We start from the raw sequence: 15,990 nt of genomic DNA on the forward strand, positions 1-15,990 counted from the left end.
GCGCCCGGCCTCCTTATTCAGTTTTTGATCAGGCAGTAATGTGCATGTAGGTCAACAAACATTTATTAAAGCTCTTTGTTTTTGATTCTTCATTGATAAATTACTAATAAATGCTCATTTAAAAAAGCCAAACCAACCAAATATGTGTACCAAATTGTGCATCGTAACAGGTACTGTTACGATGTCCCTTCAATTTTTTTTGTAGTTAACAGGTTACCACCAGTAGCAATTATGTAGACATTCTTATAAACCTCTATCTCTACGTTTTTGTTCCGTTTCTATCTATCTAGTTTTTTTCTTTTGTATAGAATGGGATCACCCACACATACTGTTCTGAGTCCCCCTTTTCCATTTAATAAGAGATCAGTATCTATGAATTTTATGTATTTTATTTTTATTCATGGATGCATAGTATTACATGGTATGAATATGCCACAATATTTAACCATATCACGATTGATAGGCATATCAGTTGTTTCAAACGTTTACTATTACAAAACTTTTGCAATGCATATCCTTTTATATCTATCGTTACACATCTGTGTGTTTCTGTATGACAGATCTCTAGAGTTGAGATAGCTGGGAGAAATGTATGTGCATTTTGAATTTCGGCAGGTATTGCCAAATGCTTAAGGGCCTGCCAAAAAGACTTGTCTTTTGACTTCATCTAGAGTATTTTTGACTTCATTCAGAATATTCCCATTACAAGAAAGAGGCCAGTCTCTCCGAGGAACAAACTGTTTTCTTTTTCCACCATGAAATAGATCTTATCTTTTCATTAGTTAATATATGTGTACTTTCAAATGGCAATCACATTGTTCTGCTTTGTGACTTCTCAGATAAGTAGTAAACCCAGAAAACATCAGCTACCATGGATTGTATTATAAGTTATTGACATTCTTTTGGTGATTCACGAAAGCCAAAAAATAAATGTCATGTTCCCCAGGGTTTAAAGAAAGACACTGTAGCTTTTGGATTCAGCAACGGATCTTTCAAGAAAACAGTATGGAGGGGATGACTCACTCCCCCCGTGGAGGCTGTCCTCTAGCTCGTCCTTTAGAGGAAGCATGACCAAGGGTCTGCAAGTACTTTTCTCTCCCTAAGAATTTCCTCAGGAGAGGAAAAAGTTAGCTTTCTTTTCTCTGCTCCTGAGTGCCATGGCCTGCAGTAAGTGACCGGTCCTTGGCACAGAGTCACTCAGGGCTCATGGTAGATGCTTAGGCAGTCACGGCCAGTAGCTGCGCAGTGTGGCACCAGCTGAGATCCATACTGCAGCCTGAAAGTTGTGTTTCAGCTTGTGAGGTTACAAGTGTATCCTGTGTTTACATCAGAGATAAAGCCCCCTTTCCCTCTCTCCTACGGGAGCCCTCAACAAGACAGATACACGGTTTGGGTGGAGTGAGACCAGATCCAGCAGAGGCAAAGCTTGGTAAAAGAGGGAGGAGGAGGAGGGGGAGAGGGAGAAGGCGGCACGGCGTCCCTTGGCAGCTTCGTGCATGCTGCGGCAGTTGCAACAGGAGCACCGAGTAACAGTTGCTCAACACTTTATCACTTTGCATTGCTCTTTCTCCTTCCTTAAGTAAATTTCCATTTTGAGGGTACAGCTCCACAAGAGAAAGGTGTGGTGGTGGTGGTGGAGGGTGTGTGTGGGGGGACGGTGGTGCGACGGCAGTTGGAATGTCCAGTGTGGGAAAGCAAAGGAGTGCCTACTAGGATGCGAATACCACTTGGCCCTGGGCTCGCTCCGCTTTAGCCTTCCGCTCTCGCTGGGGAGAAACAGGCGGTTTGTGAGGGAGACTGAAAGAGGGGCGTGTTTGTGTTGGTGGCGGCCCATCGGGGGTCCTTGTCCCCTCCGAATACCCGGACTGCTGAGGGGAAGGGCTGGGGGGGCCCCGGCGGTTGCCATGGTGACGCAGGGTCGGCGGCTCGCGCAGTGGAGACAAAGCAGCCCGCCCGCCAGCCCGCTAGCGCCTCGCGCGAGCTCCTCCTCCGCGGGAACCTCCCTCCCCTCCCAGGAGCCGCCGCAGCCGGAGCGACTCCCGGGCCCTGGGCCGCCGCCGGCCAGGTAAGGCGAGCGCGCCCGCGGCCGGGGAGGGGTCGGCTGGACGCCGGGTGGGGTGGGGCACGCCCGGCGCGCGGAGGGAGGGGTGCCCGTATCCGGCTGCGCCCGAGTCCCCGGGGGCGCGTCCCCACCGAGGAAACGGCCGGCGGCCGTCCCCGACGCCGCTGCCGCCGCGGCCTCCCCCACGCCGGGGCAGCCGCCAGCCCCGCAGTCCTGGACCGCGCCGGGCCGCCTGAGCGCGCCGAGGAGAGGGGGCGGCAAACTTCAGGCCGAGCGGCGCCGGGTGCGCGGTGTCTCCCTCCAGGCACCGCGGAGGCCGCCGTCCTGGCACCAACTTGAGGGGCTGCGCGGCGGAGGGCGGTTCTGGAGCGCCCGCGCGGGCTGCACCTGCTCAGGGAGCTGCCCCTCTGTTGTTGTTTTTTCCTTCTTGGCGTGCCATCGAGGCTTTTAGGGGAAAAAAAAGGTATGAAAATATTTACTTTTGGATTTTCATGTTTCATGGTATTCTCTTTGAGGAGGGCATGGAGGGACAAGCGAAAGATTTTTACAAATCTCTGAAAAGTGAGCCCATTTTTGTGTCTGTGGCTGAAGCATTTTGAGGGGACTTCTGAAGTTCGTTTGGATATTGAATCGAAAGACCTTTTCCTTTGGACGGTGCAGTTGCACCTATAACTAGATGGTAAGGGTAGCCCGGGTTTCCCCGGCTGGCAAGACCTGAGTGTAGAGCAGTACCGATACTTTGTCGAGGAGATACTTGGCACCGAGGTCATTGCTTTTGTTTCTGGAAGGTATTGTGTTCATGCCGTAAGGAACTGGAAAGTGGCTTGTGTGTTTTTGTGTGTAGGGAGGCAATCCAAAACACCTCTGGAGGCAGGTAGCTGGCCGGTGTTTGCCTCGGTGTTTATGAGTGTGATGATAAGGACCATGATGCGGTTGCCATTGGGGCACTGGATATGTTAAAGGTACCCCTGCCCTTTCTCAGTGGCCCCAAGCCTTGCAGTCATTTCGTGATAATTAGTTTATTGCAGATGCGAAGCACAGATTTAAATTGTGACTGTGAAGACTTACGTTTTTGGTACTTAGACATCATCTTACATGTAGTAATATGAAAGAAAACATACATTTTCAGAGATACAGTTGATCAATTCAGAAGGAAATTGTATATATGTTAATAAGATCTGTTTTAAATCATATTTAAATAATATGAGATGTCATATTGGTAACTGGAAAATTAATTAACATACATAAAATTGTATATCCACCTTAGTAAAATAATGTATAAGTTGGAATAGGTCAGTTAAAGAACTCTATATGGAATGCAAGAAGTTATATTTTTGCCAGAAAGTAATTAAAACAAACAGTACCACTGATCATTTTGAATTGCAGTTAAGTTGATTGGAATTCTGGATATTACAGCTATTTGAGGTGTCAGGCAGAGTGATTATCTAATATTCCTCTTCCCTCTTTTGGGATTTCAACACCTGTTAGCCTGCTGATTACTAGGTTTCTCAGTCTGTTCATATTTGCCAGCAACTTTAAGTAATGTCACTTCATTAAAAGATTGTATTGGAAACTAAAGGATTGAAGTTGCAATAACAGTTTGCAGGTTATTTCACAATTGGGCTTGTTTTTAAACTGAATTTTACCTGTGGAAGATTCACAGATGCTCTGCTAAATACTCTTTCATGACGGTAATGAAATGGTACATTGATTAAAACGAAGTAGATCTGTTTTGAGAAGATAAACAGAAGAGAAAAATAAGTATTTTCTCACTTAAGTGTGAACAGCAAACAGGATATTGAAGCCTAGGCACATTATATAGACAGAGAATGTAGCTTTATGTTTTGTACTAAAAATAAATTATTTGTGTGTGTGTGTGTTTTTCCTAAGGGACCAAGAGAACAGCTTTATTCAGATCTTTGTTAGCAAAATGAGCATTCAAGTTAAAGGACTTGGTCCATGCTTTCAGCCAGATGAAACCCACACTGTGAGTTCTAGCCTCAACATTTATGTTGTGGCCCTTAATCTGAATGACGAAGAATGGAAGTATCCATGGTGAATTTAGCAGAGTAAGAACTGGTGCTTTGCCTTTCCTGCTAGCTCACGCAAGCACAACATTCAATATAGTTTGGCTTCTTCAAAGCTGCATCATTTTCTGCCAAAATATAAAGTCAGTATACAGAAATCAACAATCATGTATTGCATGCGCTGCTTGGTTGTAGTTATAAGAGCTCTGAAGCATGAAATCAAGCTTGTGTCAGTGCAGTGGAAAACAATAATCTGGCATGATTATATGTGTTACTAGTGTTCTGAGGTATGTGCATAACTGGATAATGAAACAAAAAATACTGTGATATCTGCAATATGTCCTTAGAAAATGCAAACAGAAAGTGTACTTTCTGTCCATGGTTTAGCCACCTGGTGGAAGCAGGCAACAGCACTGCATATCCCCAGGTGTAAAATACTAGTCATCACTCTTGCTGATTCACAGGACTAGGAGTCTTTTCCTGCATTTCTAGCTTCCGAGTTTTAATTTTATGAAGTAAAACTGGCCCTGAGTTTTGATATAAGCTGTAAAATATGGCTTGATAATCGTCACCATAGCTGTATTCTACCTGAAAGAATTCTGTAGTTTAGTTTATGAAGCATATCCAAAGAAAAAAAAAATAAGCCACAAATGTTCCTGTGTAAGTTAGGATTAACATTATATTTGTGCCATTGAAAGTCAGTTGTAACCACGTAAGCCTGCATGGGCAGCCTAAAACCACTGAAGCCTTTATTAGCTGTTTCTGGGTCAACATTCTCTTGCAATTTCTAGTTGCACTGTGATAACATGATTACTGGTTGGTAATTTAGCATGTAGTGCAATGTGTCGTAGCATTTATAAAAGCACATTTGTGAAGGATGGTAGGTTTTAAATGATTTCTTCATTACCAAAACAGTTAGGTTTAGATTTGTGGCTGGGGAGAATAATGTGACCCTGAGACCTCAAGACAAAATGCTATAAATATAAGATATTGTTAACTGACCTGCTGTGCACAGTGGCTATTGATCAGAACTACTGTACTGAGAAAAGGCACAGGAGACACATGGTTATGGTGATAGGATGTGGTGTTTAGTAACATGGATTATTAATAGTGATTGATAGAAGCTGAAAAAGTTTTGTGGGCATGTGTTTCATTTTTCATGTTTTCAGTTCAAATGGAGATAAGATGTCTTAAGCTGTTTGGTAAGCCACAAGTGCTTGGGGAAAATATATACTTTTATACAGTATTGTACATAACTTAAATGATATAAACATAGTTCAAGGTAAACGATTGTTTTCCTTATGTGCCAATTGTTTGTAGCAGTTATATAGTATGGTTTTGGACATCAGTCATCAAATGTTTATCAAAGGTTTCCTTCTATATATTCTGTGTTGCTTGATGAAAGTCAACTGACCTCTTATATTTGGGGACTTACTTGTTTTTCAACTATTAGGGTTATTTATTTTATATGTAATTCTTTATGTATGATACCCAAATATTCTCCTTTGGTCTTGTTTTCAGCCTTCCTTTTTTCAGAAGTCGTTAATTTTGTAATGTTTTTAAAAAACGTTTTATATTTCCAGAGCTTATTTTAATGATGATTTGGTTAATTTGTAATTTGATCAGAAAATAGTGTGCATAAAAAAACACATTATGATCTTTATATTTTGCGTTTTGAGTATTTATAGACATTGTATGTTGGGTAGTGGAATTTGGGATCCTGTTAAGTGATTGCTTATTTCCATACATATTTTGAACTTGATCTTTGCTTCTTTATCTTATAGTCGTTTGAAGTGAAAACCAAAGAACTAGGAGGTGGAGGCAGCAGTGAGTTAAAAGGTGTTAAAGAGATCAGTACATACTGAGAGTCTGCGGGTATGTGGCCAAAAGTGGTGCAGGGGTGGGGGTGCAGTGGGGGTGGTTGGGAGGGCAGGGTCAGGGAGTCTGAGGTTGGAAGCTGGGAGACAGTGACTGCTCTAATAATCTCTTTAACACTTTATGGTCCAGACTCTAAAGCACATTACCTGAGGTCTTTACCTAGTGACCATTACCTAGTGACAGGCTGGCCAGTCCTGCAGAAGAGATGCTGGTGCTGGTCCTGGTCACTTGCCTCCGTTTTTCCTCCCAATTAACTAAAACATGACTCTCTCAAATTGTGATTTAAGTGCACTTTAAATATTGTAAACCACAAATTAAGGCCCAATAATAAAATGTTTCCACATGAATAATGTTATCTAATTGGTCAGGTACATGATTTAGATAATCAAGATGGCAATGGAACTATAAAATAAAACTGTGTGTTTGGCTAACATATTTGATGTATTTGAGTGAGAAGTTGTGTTTCCGAGCAGTCTATTGTGAACCATCTTCCCTCTTCTATAGCTATGGTCATTCAAGGCAGACATGGTGTTTTACATAAGTTGATCACCATGTGATGTGTCAGCCATAGTTATACTGAAGAATTGTTGTTTACTCAAACTCTTGAATTTTAAATCTACAATAAAAGGTTTCTGTGTGGTCTTCTCTGGCCTTTTTTTCTTCCTGTATATTGGTTTCCTGAGACCTTGTTTAGTCTGATTGCAGTAATTTTGACTTCCAGCTCTTCTCTGTCAATCAAACCCTTATGAATTCTTCCCTATGGGCCACTTTTCCAAGTACTTCAGAAATATCAACTCATTTAATCCTCACAACAACCCTTTGAAGTAGGTACTATTATCCCTATTTTATGAATGAGGAAACTGATATGATCTCTTTCTGTTATGTTAACCCAAAGGTACACAAAATATACCAGAATCCTGGCTTTATGTCAAGGAATGCAGCAAGCTTTATTTTCTATTTACTGATATCTACTAAGTGTAGAAATAATGACACTAATTATTATGCTTGGGCTTTCCTCCCCCATCTTATTTTCTCTTTTTGCTAAAAATAAACAAAACCTAAAGTCATAAAACAAGAAGCATTTCTTCATAGCACTTTGTGACATGTACCAGTATTTTTTTCTGTACATAGAAACTAGAATAATTTATGAAAAAGATGTTTTCCAAAGGTGGTTGTTCTTTAATTTATTATTTGTATTCATATATTTAAAGAATATGGTCAGCCTTGCATATCTGCAGATTCTATCAATTATGGATTGGAAATATTTGGAAAAAACAACAATACAATGATAAAAAATAATACAAATAAGAAACCCAGTCTAGGAACTATTTACATGATATTTACATTGTATTAGGTGTTATAAGTGATCTACAGATGATTTAAAGTACATGGCAGGATGTACATAGGTTACATGCAAATACTATGCCATGTTATACCAGGGACTTGAGCATCCTCAGATTTTGGTATCCTTGGGGGTCCTGAAGCCCACCCCCCTGCAGATATTGAGGGGTGACTACATATTTTCTGTGGTATTGGCCGTGCTATCTACATGTAAATCTATCTTGGAAATGTTGATCCATTTGCATTGCCTCACGGGGTTATCCTCAATCTGGGCTCACCTGCTCTTCCCTAGGCTACCTCTTACATGTGCTAAGGACTAAGTGATACTGCCTTCTCACTCTCTCCCAGTGGAACTCTGTGCATGTCCCTCCTCTGAAATAACACATGTTCTTACTGTCTCCATAGAAGAATGAGTAAGCATTTTAATTTCAGGAGCCTTATTTAAGCTATGTGAAAAGTAGTACTAAATAAGAGACAGCTGTTCATAAAAGCAAGTGAGTAAACAGTTCTGTAGATTCATTTAATAGTAAATATTGTAATAACTACTATTTATTAAGCATTTACTTGGTGCCAGGTACGCTATTAAGTATTCCACATAAGCTGTCTCTTTTGATCATCACCATAATTCTTGTTTCCTCATCTATAAAAGGCTAATAAATAGCTTATCCAAGATTGTACAGAGTTGGTAGACTTAAAAATATGATTTGTGTGGATAAACCACAATCTGAATTTGACTATGATTGCTTTGTTAATTACCAGCAGACAAAGAATGCCTTCCTGCTGCAGTGAAGATGCTTTTGGGATTATGTTACTTTGAAAGAGTGGCAGTTGAGGACTGCCTGGTAGAGCAAATTCAGAGTGGCAGGTATGGATGGCTGAGAAGGAGGAGGTAGTTCTCTGGAGGTAGCTAAGAAAAAGACATCGTTGTTTACGATTATTGCTGCAGACCTCAGATGGGCTTTTGGAGTAGAAGGAGGGAGAGAGCCCCTATCCTCAAGCCTAATTTTGGAAAAAAAACCCCCCAAAATTAAATGGAGTTATTTTCTGTCTCCTGAATTTGTGTTTTGTTTTATACTGTGTTCTGGATTGGAAATGAATAAGGACAAGTGCTACCTGAGTGGTATAGGATGAAATGAAATGAAAAGTAACTCAATAAATGTCATACACCGCAGGCTAAATTCTCTGAGGGTCAGAGCAACGTGCTCTTTGTTACAGTGGGAGATTTCCTTGTTTTAGGATGCTGAAGGTCTGGAGTGTGGTATAAGGGATGAAGTTAGAAGTTTGGGAAGATGTTTTCATTTGGGTCATTCCCCTGCACGGCATGGGGTTTTCCTGGAATTCCTGGTACATACTTTTCTTGATAACTCCTGGGGGGAAAAAAGGAGTAAGAGATTTAGAATCTTAATAGTATGGAATAAAACCACTTTTATGATCATCTAATTATTTAGATCACTATGACTTTTTTTTTTTTTTAATGTTCAATGCCAATATGAGAAGCCAGGCAGCCTGGATTTGAATACTGGCTCTGCCACCTTTTAGTAATATGATCTTGAGGTAGCTGCTTAATCTCTCTGTGCCTTCATTTCATTACTGCAATGGACAGCATTCTTATGTCCCCTCCAAATTCATATGTTGAAATTCTAACCCGCAAGGTGATCATATTAGGAGGTAGGGCCTTTGGGAGGTGATTAGGCCATGAGGGTGGAGCCCTCACAAATAGTATTAGTGCCCTTATAAAAGAGACCCCAGAGAAGTCATTGGCCCCTTCTGCCATGTGAGAACATAGTGAGAAGGCACCATCTGTAAACCAGTAAGTGGTCTTTTATCAGATACCTAATCTGCCAGCACCTTAATCCTGGACTTTCCAGTTCCCAGAACAGTAATAAATAAATTTCTGTTGTTTATAAGCCATTCAGCATATGGTATTTTATTATAGCAATCTGAACAGACTAAGACAATTACCTTTAAAGCGGAGACAATAATATTACTTCACTTGGTGATTGTGAGGATTAAATGAATTAACATTTCTAATGTACTTAAGTATTAGTTATTAAGGGTAAGTTTTGTGTGGAGAAAGGAAAATTAATATTTAATTTATTTCAGGTAGAAACAAAAATTAATTTTCTTTAGGCCTTTAAGTTCAACTTGCATATCTTTTTTTTTTTTTTTTTTTTTTTTTTTGAGACGGAGTCTCGCTCTGTCACCCATGCTGGAGTGCAGTGGCCAGATCTCGGCTCACTGCAAGCTCCGCCTCCCGGGTTCACACCATTCTCCTGCCTCAGCCTCCCGAGTAGCTGGGACTACAGGCGCCGCCACCTCGCCTGGCTAGTTTTTTGTATTTTTAGTAGAGACGGGGTTTCACCGTGTTAGCCAGGATGGTCTCGATCTCCTGACCTCGTGATCCACCCGTCTCGGCCTCCCAAAGTGCTGGGATTACAGGCTTGAGCCACCGCACCCGGCTAACTTGCATATCTTAATACTCTGTTTATATATCTGGTAAATATGCGCAATCATCGTCACTTTTTCTTTGACTAAACTTTAATTCAAATTGAATAGATTGGATTTCTTAAATTATCAGCCTCATTTATGAACTTAGTTAAATTTCAAACCTTAAATATTTAAAATTGCACATGTTACTTTAATTATTGATTGTTCTGTTTAGATAAATCATATGCTTATTGGGCAAATTTATGACTCAAGTAAGTAAAACCTTACCAAATACTTAGGTGAAGTTCCTTTGAATATTTTGTCACTTACAAAATTAATATTGTATAGACATAGTCAAATACTCCTAAACATTTCAATCAAAATAAATCATCTAAAATCTATTACACATTTTGAACTAGAATCACAAGGCTCATCTGTCAGTTTGATGTCAGATTCTTTTAAATTGTGCACAGGCTGTTCCAATTAATATAAGACATATTTCTAAACTTTTCTAAAAAGTAATAATACAAGTCTGATTTTCCTCATCTCTATATTTAATTCTAAACCTTCTCTAGATGGGAGTTAGTTACCCACTAGAAGGAAGTTTATAATCTCAGATAAACTGAAGATGCCATTCTAGGTGAACTTTAGTTATCTTACCATCCCATATTGATTTGAAATTGCTGTCTGACCATTTTTTAATTAAAATATGGTTGCTTATTGATCACACATTTAAGGCTTGAATGCTGCAACTGGACGGCACACATTCTGGAGAATTCTTCCTATGACATAGATGGACAGGCTTGGCTCTCCTGTGTAGTCATCATAACAATAGGAGACTCCAAACCCTTCTTTTCAGATAGTGTTGGTTTTTTAATCCTTAGACCAGTGCTGTCCAATATGTACTTCTAAGTTATGGGTAGTGATATTGAACAGTAAGATTTGGCCAGGTGCGTGACTCACACCTGGAGGAAGCAGGAAGATCACTTGAGGCCAGGAGTTCAAGACCAGCTTGGGCAACATAGTGAGATCCCACCTCTACAAAAAGTGCTAAAATTAGCTGGGCACGGTGGTACGCATGTGTAGTCCCAGCTGCTCTGAAGGCCGAGGTAGGATGAGGCAGGAGGATTGCTTGAGCTCAGGAGTTCAGGTTTCCATGAGCCATGATTATTCCACTGCACTCCAGTAGGGAGCGAGACTCTGCCCCTTAAAAAAAAAAAGGAAAAGTAAAAAGTAATTATTTTTAGTAGTAGATTTTATTTAACCTAATATATAAAAATTGCCATAATTTCAACATGTAATCAATAAAAAAATTATTAATGAGATATTAAACATTTTCATTTTGCACAAACTATTTGGAATCTGGTGTGCATTTTATACTTAGAAAACATCTCAATTTGGATGGTAAATTTTCAGCAGTTAAAGTGAGGCCAGGCATGGTGGCTCACTCCTGTAATCCTAGCACTTCAGAAGGCTGAGGTGGACAGATCACCTGAGGTTGGGAGTTTGAGACCAGCCTGGCCAACATGGTGAAACCCTGTCTCCACTAAAAATACAAAAATTAGCTAGACCTGGTGGCGCGTGCCTGTAGTCCCAGCTACTCAGGAAACCGAGGCAGGAGAATCGCTTGAATCTGGGAGGCGGAGGTTGCAGTGAGCCAAGATTGCACCACTGCACTCCAGCCTGGGCAACAGGAGGAGACTCCGTCTCAAAAAAAAAGGAAAAAAAAAAAAAGAAAGAAAGAAAAGAAATGTGGTCTTACCAAAAGAGTAATGTTGTATTTGCAGGAAAAATAGTTTTCATTGGTTCAGTTTCTAAATTTAAATTAATTGAAATTAAATACGATGTAGATTTCAGCTTCTTAGTTGCACCAGCCACATTTCAAGTGCTCAATAGCCAAACGTGACGAGTGGCTGCCATGTTGAATAGTGTAGTCCTAGACTTGATTCAGAGTCACTCGTCACCCTGTCTCTTATTGTTATGGAGTCCCTTGTTGTTATGATGACTATACAGGAGGGCCAAGCCTATCTGTCTATATCAGCTTTACGCTTTGCCCACCAACGTTTGAGATATCTTCTTTCATTCTGTCGGATTCTTCATTTCCCTTGCTCACAGTTATGTCCGTCGTTTTAATGACATCTCTTGGTTTGAAAGGCATTTTAATGTGACTTCATTAGATCCAAATATTCTATACTTTTGCCTGTTTTTCTGAGTGACTTCTCCAACAATGTTTTTTTGATTTGTTTACAACAGTTGTACTTCCAAAGGTGGTGCAGTGGGGTAGGCTTATGCCATCTCTGTTTCGTCATAGGTAGTTTGCCATTTAGATAGGATTATGAAGACTGAACTGTGATCCAAGCATGAGCTCTCAATGCTGGCTGGCAGCCCCACTCCTTTTTTCTTTTTTCTTTTTTTGAGGCGGAGTCTCACTCTGTTGCCCGGGCTGGAGTGCAGTGGCCGGATCTCAGCTCACTGCAAGCTCTGCCTCCCGGATTTACTCCATTCTCCTGCCTCAGTCTCCCGAGTAGCTGGGACTACAGACGCCCGCCACCTCGCCCGGCTAGTTTTTGTATTTTTAGTAGAGACGAGGTTTCACCGTGTTAGCCAGGATGGTCTCGATCTCCTGACCTCGTGATCCGCCCATCTCGGCCTCCCAAAGTGCTGGGATTACAGGCTTGAGCCACCGCACCTGGCCTCCACTCCTTTTTTCTAGTCTGTTTGTTATTCTTCTATCTTGGACAAACAAAATCCAAATAAACAAGAATATTAGCAGAGATAAATAAAATTGAGATAATTAAAATAATGCAAATGAGTGGATGAGTACCTTAGATTAAACAGTAAGGTAACATTTAAATAGTGATTTGAGTGACAAGAGAAGATTTGCTCAAGAGCACAGCATTTCAGACAGAATTAGTGCAAAGGCCCTGAGGCAGAGAGAGAAGGCAGGAGAGTCATATGAAATGAGGTTAGAAAGAAAAGGGGTGGCCAGATTGCTCCAGCTTTGTTATTCGTGGTAAGGACTTGAGTTTTATTCTATGTGGAATAGGAAGCCATTGGAGGACTTTTTGTAGAGGTGGTCTGGGAAAGATGGGAGTAATTTGGTTAACATTTTAGAAATATTATTCCATGTAGAGAACAAATCTACATGGAAGATGTAAGGGGACAAGATTGGTACCAGTGAGACTTGTTAGGAGCCTGTTTCAATAGTCCAGGTGAGAGATGGTGTATTTACCACAATTTTAATTTTACATTTATTTATGTGATAGATTGATACCATCCTCAGTAGACTGTAAGCTCCAACAGGGCGGAAACAATGTCTTTTTTTTTTTTTTTTGCCTAAAGTTGTAATCCCAGTGTAGTATTCCCAGATGTAGTCCCTGTATGTTGACTTAACTGTCAATTCAGCATTTTCCATATTTCACACATAGAAGATATGTGTATGTATCATGACCAAATAAATTACTGTAGCTAGCAGGAAAGTATTCCTAAAGTCAGAATATCAAGGCCTTTATTCAGATATTCAGATTAGAGTTGGAAGTCTTTCACTCTGATTCGGACAGTGAAATGACTTACAAACCACATATTAACAAGTAGAAGATATTTTCACAGGAAATCAGAACATTTGATGATCCAAAAAGATAGCACATTAGTTATAACCATATGATGTCACTGAAACTGTTGAAATTGTTATGATCTCTTAATCATGATAATGTATGGATAGAAAATGTACTCAGCAATGTGTCTTACATTGAATATACACAAAAGATGTTTAAAAATAAGACATCTTGCTATGATTCATTTGAGATAGACATCACTTATCATACTGGGTGCTAGAAATGCCCTATGCGGTTGATACAGTTTTGGTGGGCCAGTGTACTAGTTCATTCTCACATTGTTATAAGGAACTACTTGCGAGTGGGTAATTTATGAAGAAAAGAGATTTCATTGACTCACAGTTCTGCAGGCTGTGCAGGAAGCACGGCTGGGGAAGCCTCAGAAAACTTAACAATCATGGCACAAGGCGAAGGGAAAGGAGGCACATTTTACACGGCCAGAGCAGGAAGGAGGAAGAGAGATGGGAGAGGTGCCACACACTTTCAAAGAACCAGATCTCCTGAGAACTCTGTCACGAGACAGCACTATGGGTACGGTGCTAAACCATTAGAAACCGCCTCTTTATCTAATCACCTACCACCAGGCCCCACCTGCAACTTTGGGAATTACAATTCAACAGGAGATTTGGGTGGGGACACAGAGCCAAACCATATCAGTAAGGAACGAGCATAATGACAAATTTAATGTTTTCCTTTTCCCTGTCTTTATAGACAATGATGGAAGAGTTAGAAATCCTTAAACAGCTTTATGTAAACAACTGGACACATAATTAGGAGAAGTGTAAAGCATTTTAGAAGTCAGGATAATATCTCTATTGAGATTCAGTTATTCTTTGATCTGCAGTAAATTTAAATGGTCGTGGTTGGTCTATAAATATAAATTTTTCTTTCACAGACAGTTTTAAAAGGGGAAAATTTAGACAGCTCTTGTAAAAATCTCACATTGTAGAGTAGGAAATTTCTTAAGTAACACTGTGCTAGGCACTAATGACTCAAAGATGAACAAATCAAGTATAGCCCTACCCTGCTGGTGCAAACAGAAGAAATTACAGGTAAGTGTCTGGTCGTTACGCAAGTGTGTATCATGATAGGGCATATATATGATGCCTGTGGGATCTGTAGGAGAGGCATCCAAGCAAGATTTGGGATTTGGGAATAATTGATGTCTATACTGGATGAAGGATGACACAGGAAAGCAGGCAAATATGGGAAAGTTTGGGGTGGTGAGCGTGGGTAAAAGAGCTATAAAGAGGGAACTGGGGCCGGGCGCGGTGGCTCAAGCCTGTAATTCCAGCACTTTGGGAGGCCGAGACGGGCGGATCACAAGGTCAGGAGATCGAGACCATCCTGGCGAACACAGTGAAACTCCGTCTCTACTAAAAATACAAAAAAGTAGCCGGGCAAGGTGGCGGGCGCCTGTAGTCCCAGCTACTTGGGAGGCTGAGGCAGGAGAATGGCGGGAACCCGGGAGGCGGAGCTTGCAGTGAGCTGAGATCCGGCCACTGCACTCCAGCCTGGGTGACGGAGCAAGACTCTGCCTCAAAAGAAAAAAAAAAAAAAAGAGGGAACTGGGCATCGTAAAAGCTTAGAGTCCATTTGAGATAATGTGGCTTCTTTTGGAGAGTAAAAAGAATTGGGGGGTGGGGATGGAGTGAGGTCGAGGAGGAGAAAGGAGTAAGAGATGTGGCTGGTGAGGTAGACAGAGGCCAGATGAGGTAGATGGTAAAATATTTTAAGCAGGGGAGTAAATGATCAGATTTGAGTTTTAGAAAATCTCTCGTGGTGTTACATGTAGACTTTTCACAATCACATTACCTGTTTTGTGTTGTATGTATCCTGTATAGACACAGGAAGCATTACTTTTATTTTTAGATACACTTGTTATTGAAGGTTAACATACATATAGGAAAGTGCACGAATCATAAGGATATACAGCTTTCATGCATTTTCAGGTGAGTCCCCTGTGTAACTACTACTCACATCAAAAAATAGAAGATTACTATCACCCTCAAATCCTTCCTTTGCCTTTTTTTCAGTTATTACCTGCCCCCAAAGGCGACCCATAGTCTGAATTCTAACACTGTTGATTAGTTTTGCCCATTTTAGAACTTTATACAAATGGAATCAGGCAGTGTGTACTTTATGTGTGTGTGTTTGATAGCTTTCACCAACTGTTTGGGATATTCATCCTTGCTGCTGGATGTAGTAATAGTTTGTTTTTTGTCTCTCTCATTTTGGTGTAGTATTTCATTGTTGCCTGTAGCACACTTTTTAAAATTGTACTGTTCATAGACATTTGGGATGTTCCCGTTTTCAGCTATTACAAATAGTGCTGCTATAAACATTCTTATACATGTGTATATGAGCATTTCTGTTGTGCATCTCTGTAGAAGTAGGAAGGTCATGGGTTATATGTATGATTTAGCTGTGATATTGCTATCAAGCATTTGCCACACAGTTCTCCAGGTCGTTATATCAGTGACATTCTCAACATCAGTGTATGAAAGTTCTAGTTGTTTCTCATTCTTGCTCATAGTTGTATTGCCAGTCATACTGGCAGATGAAAAATGATATCTCATTGTAGTTTTTATTTGTACTTTCCTAATAAGTGATGTTGAGCATTTTTTCATATTTTATTAGC

General features: G+C 40.5%; 1 protein-coding gene across 1 annotated transcript in view; it reads left to right on the forward strand.

The window, feature by feature from the left end:
* Positions 1–1,799: 1,799 nt before the first annotated feature.
* Positions 1,800–15,990, forward strand: part of RNF182 (ring finger protein 182) — a 53,640-nt gene continuing 39,449 nt past the window's right edge. Inside the window, exon 1 of the mRNA XM_033216282.1 lies at positions 1,800–2,065. The gene's annotated coding sequence lies outside the window, so the exon portion shown is untranslated. The remainder of the gene's footprint in view (positions 2,066–15,990) is intronic.

Source organism: Trachypithecus francoisi, unplaced genomic scaffold (assembly GCF_009764315.1).
Source record: "Trachypithecus francoisi isolate TF-2019V2 unplaced genomic scaffold, Tfra_2.0 Lachesis_group10, whole genome shotgun sequence".
In the NCBI taxonomy this organism is placed as follows: domain Eukaryota; kingdom Metazoa; phylum Chordata; class Mammalia; order Primates; family Cercopithecidae; genus Trachypithecus; species Trachypithecus francoisi.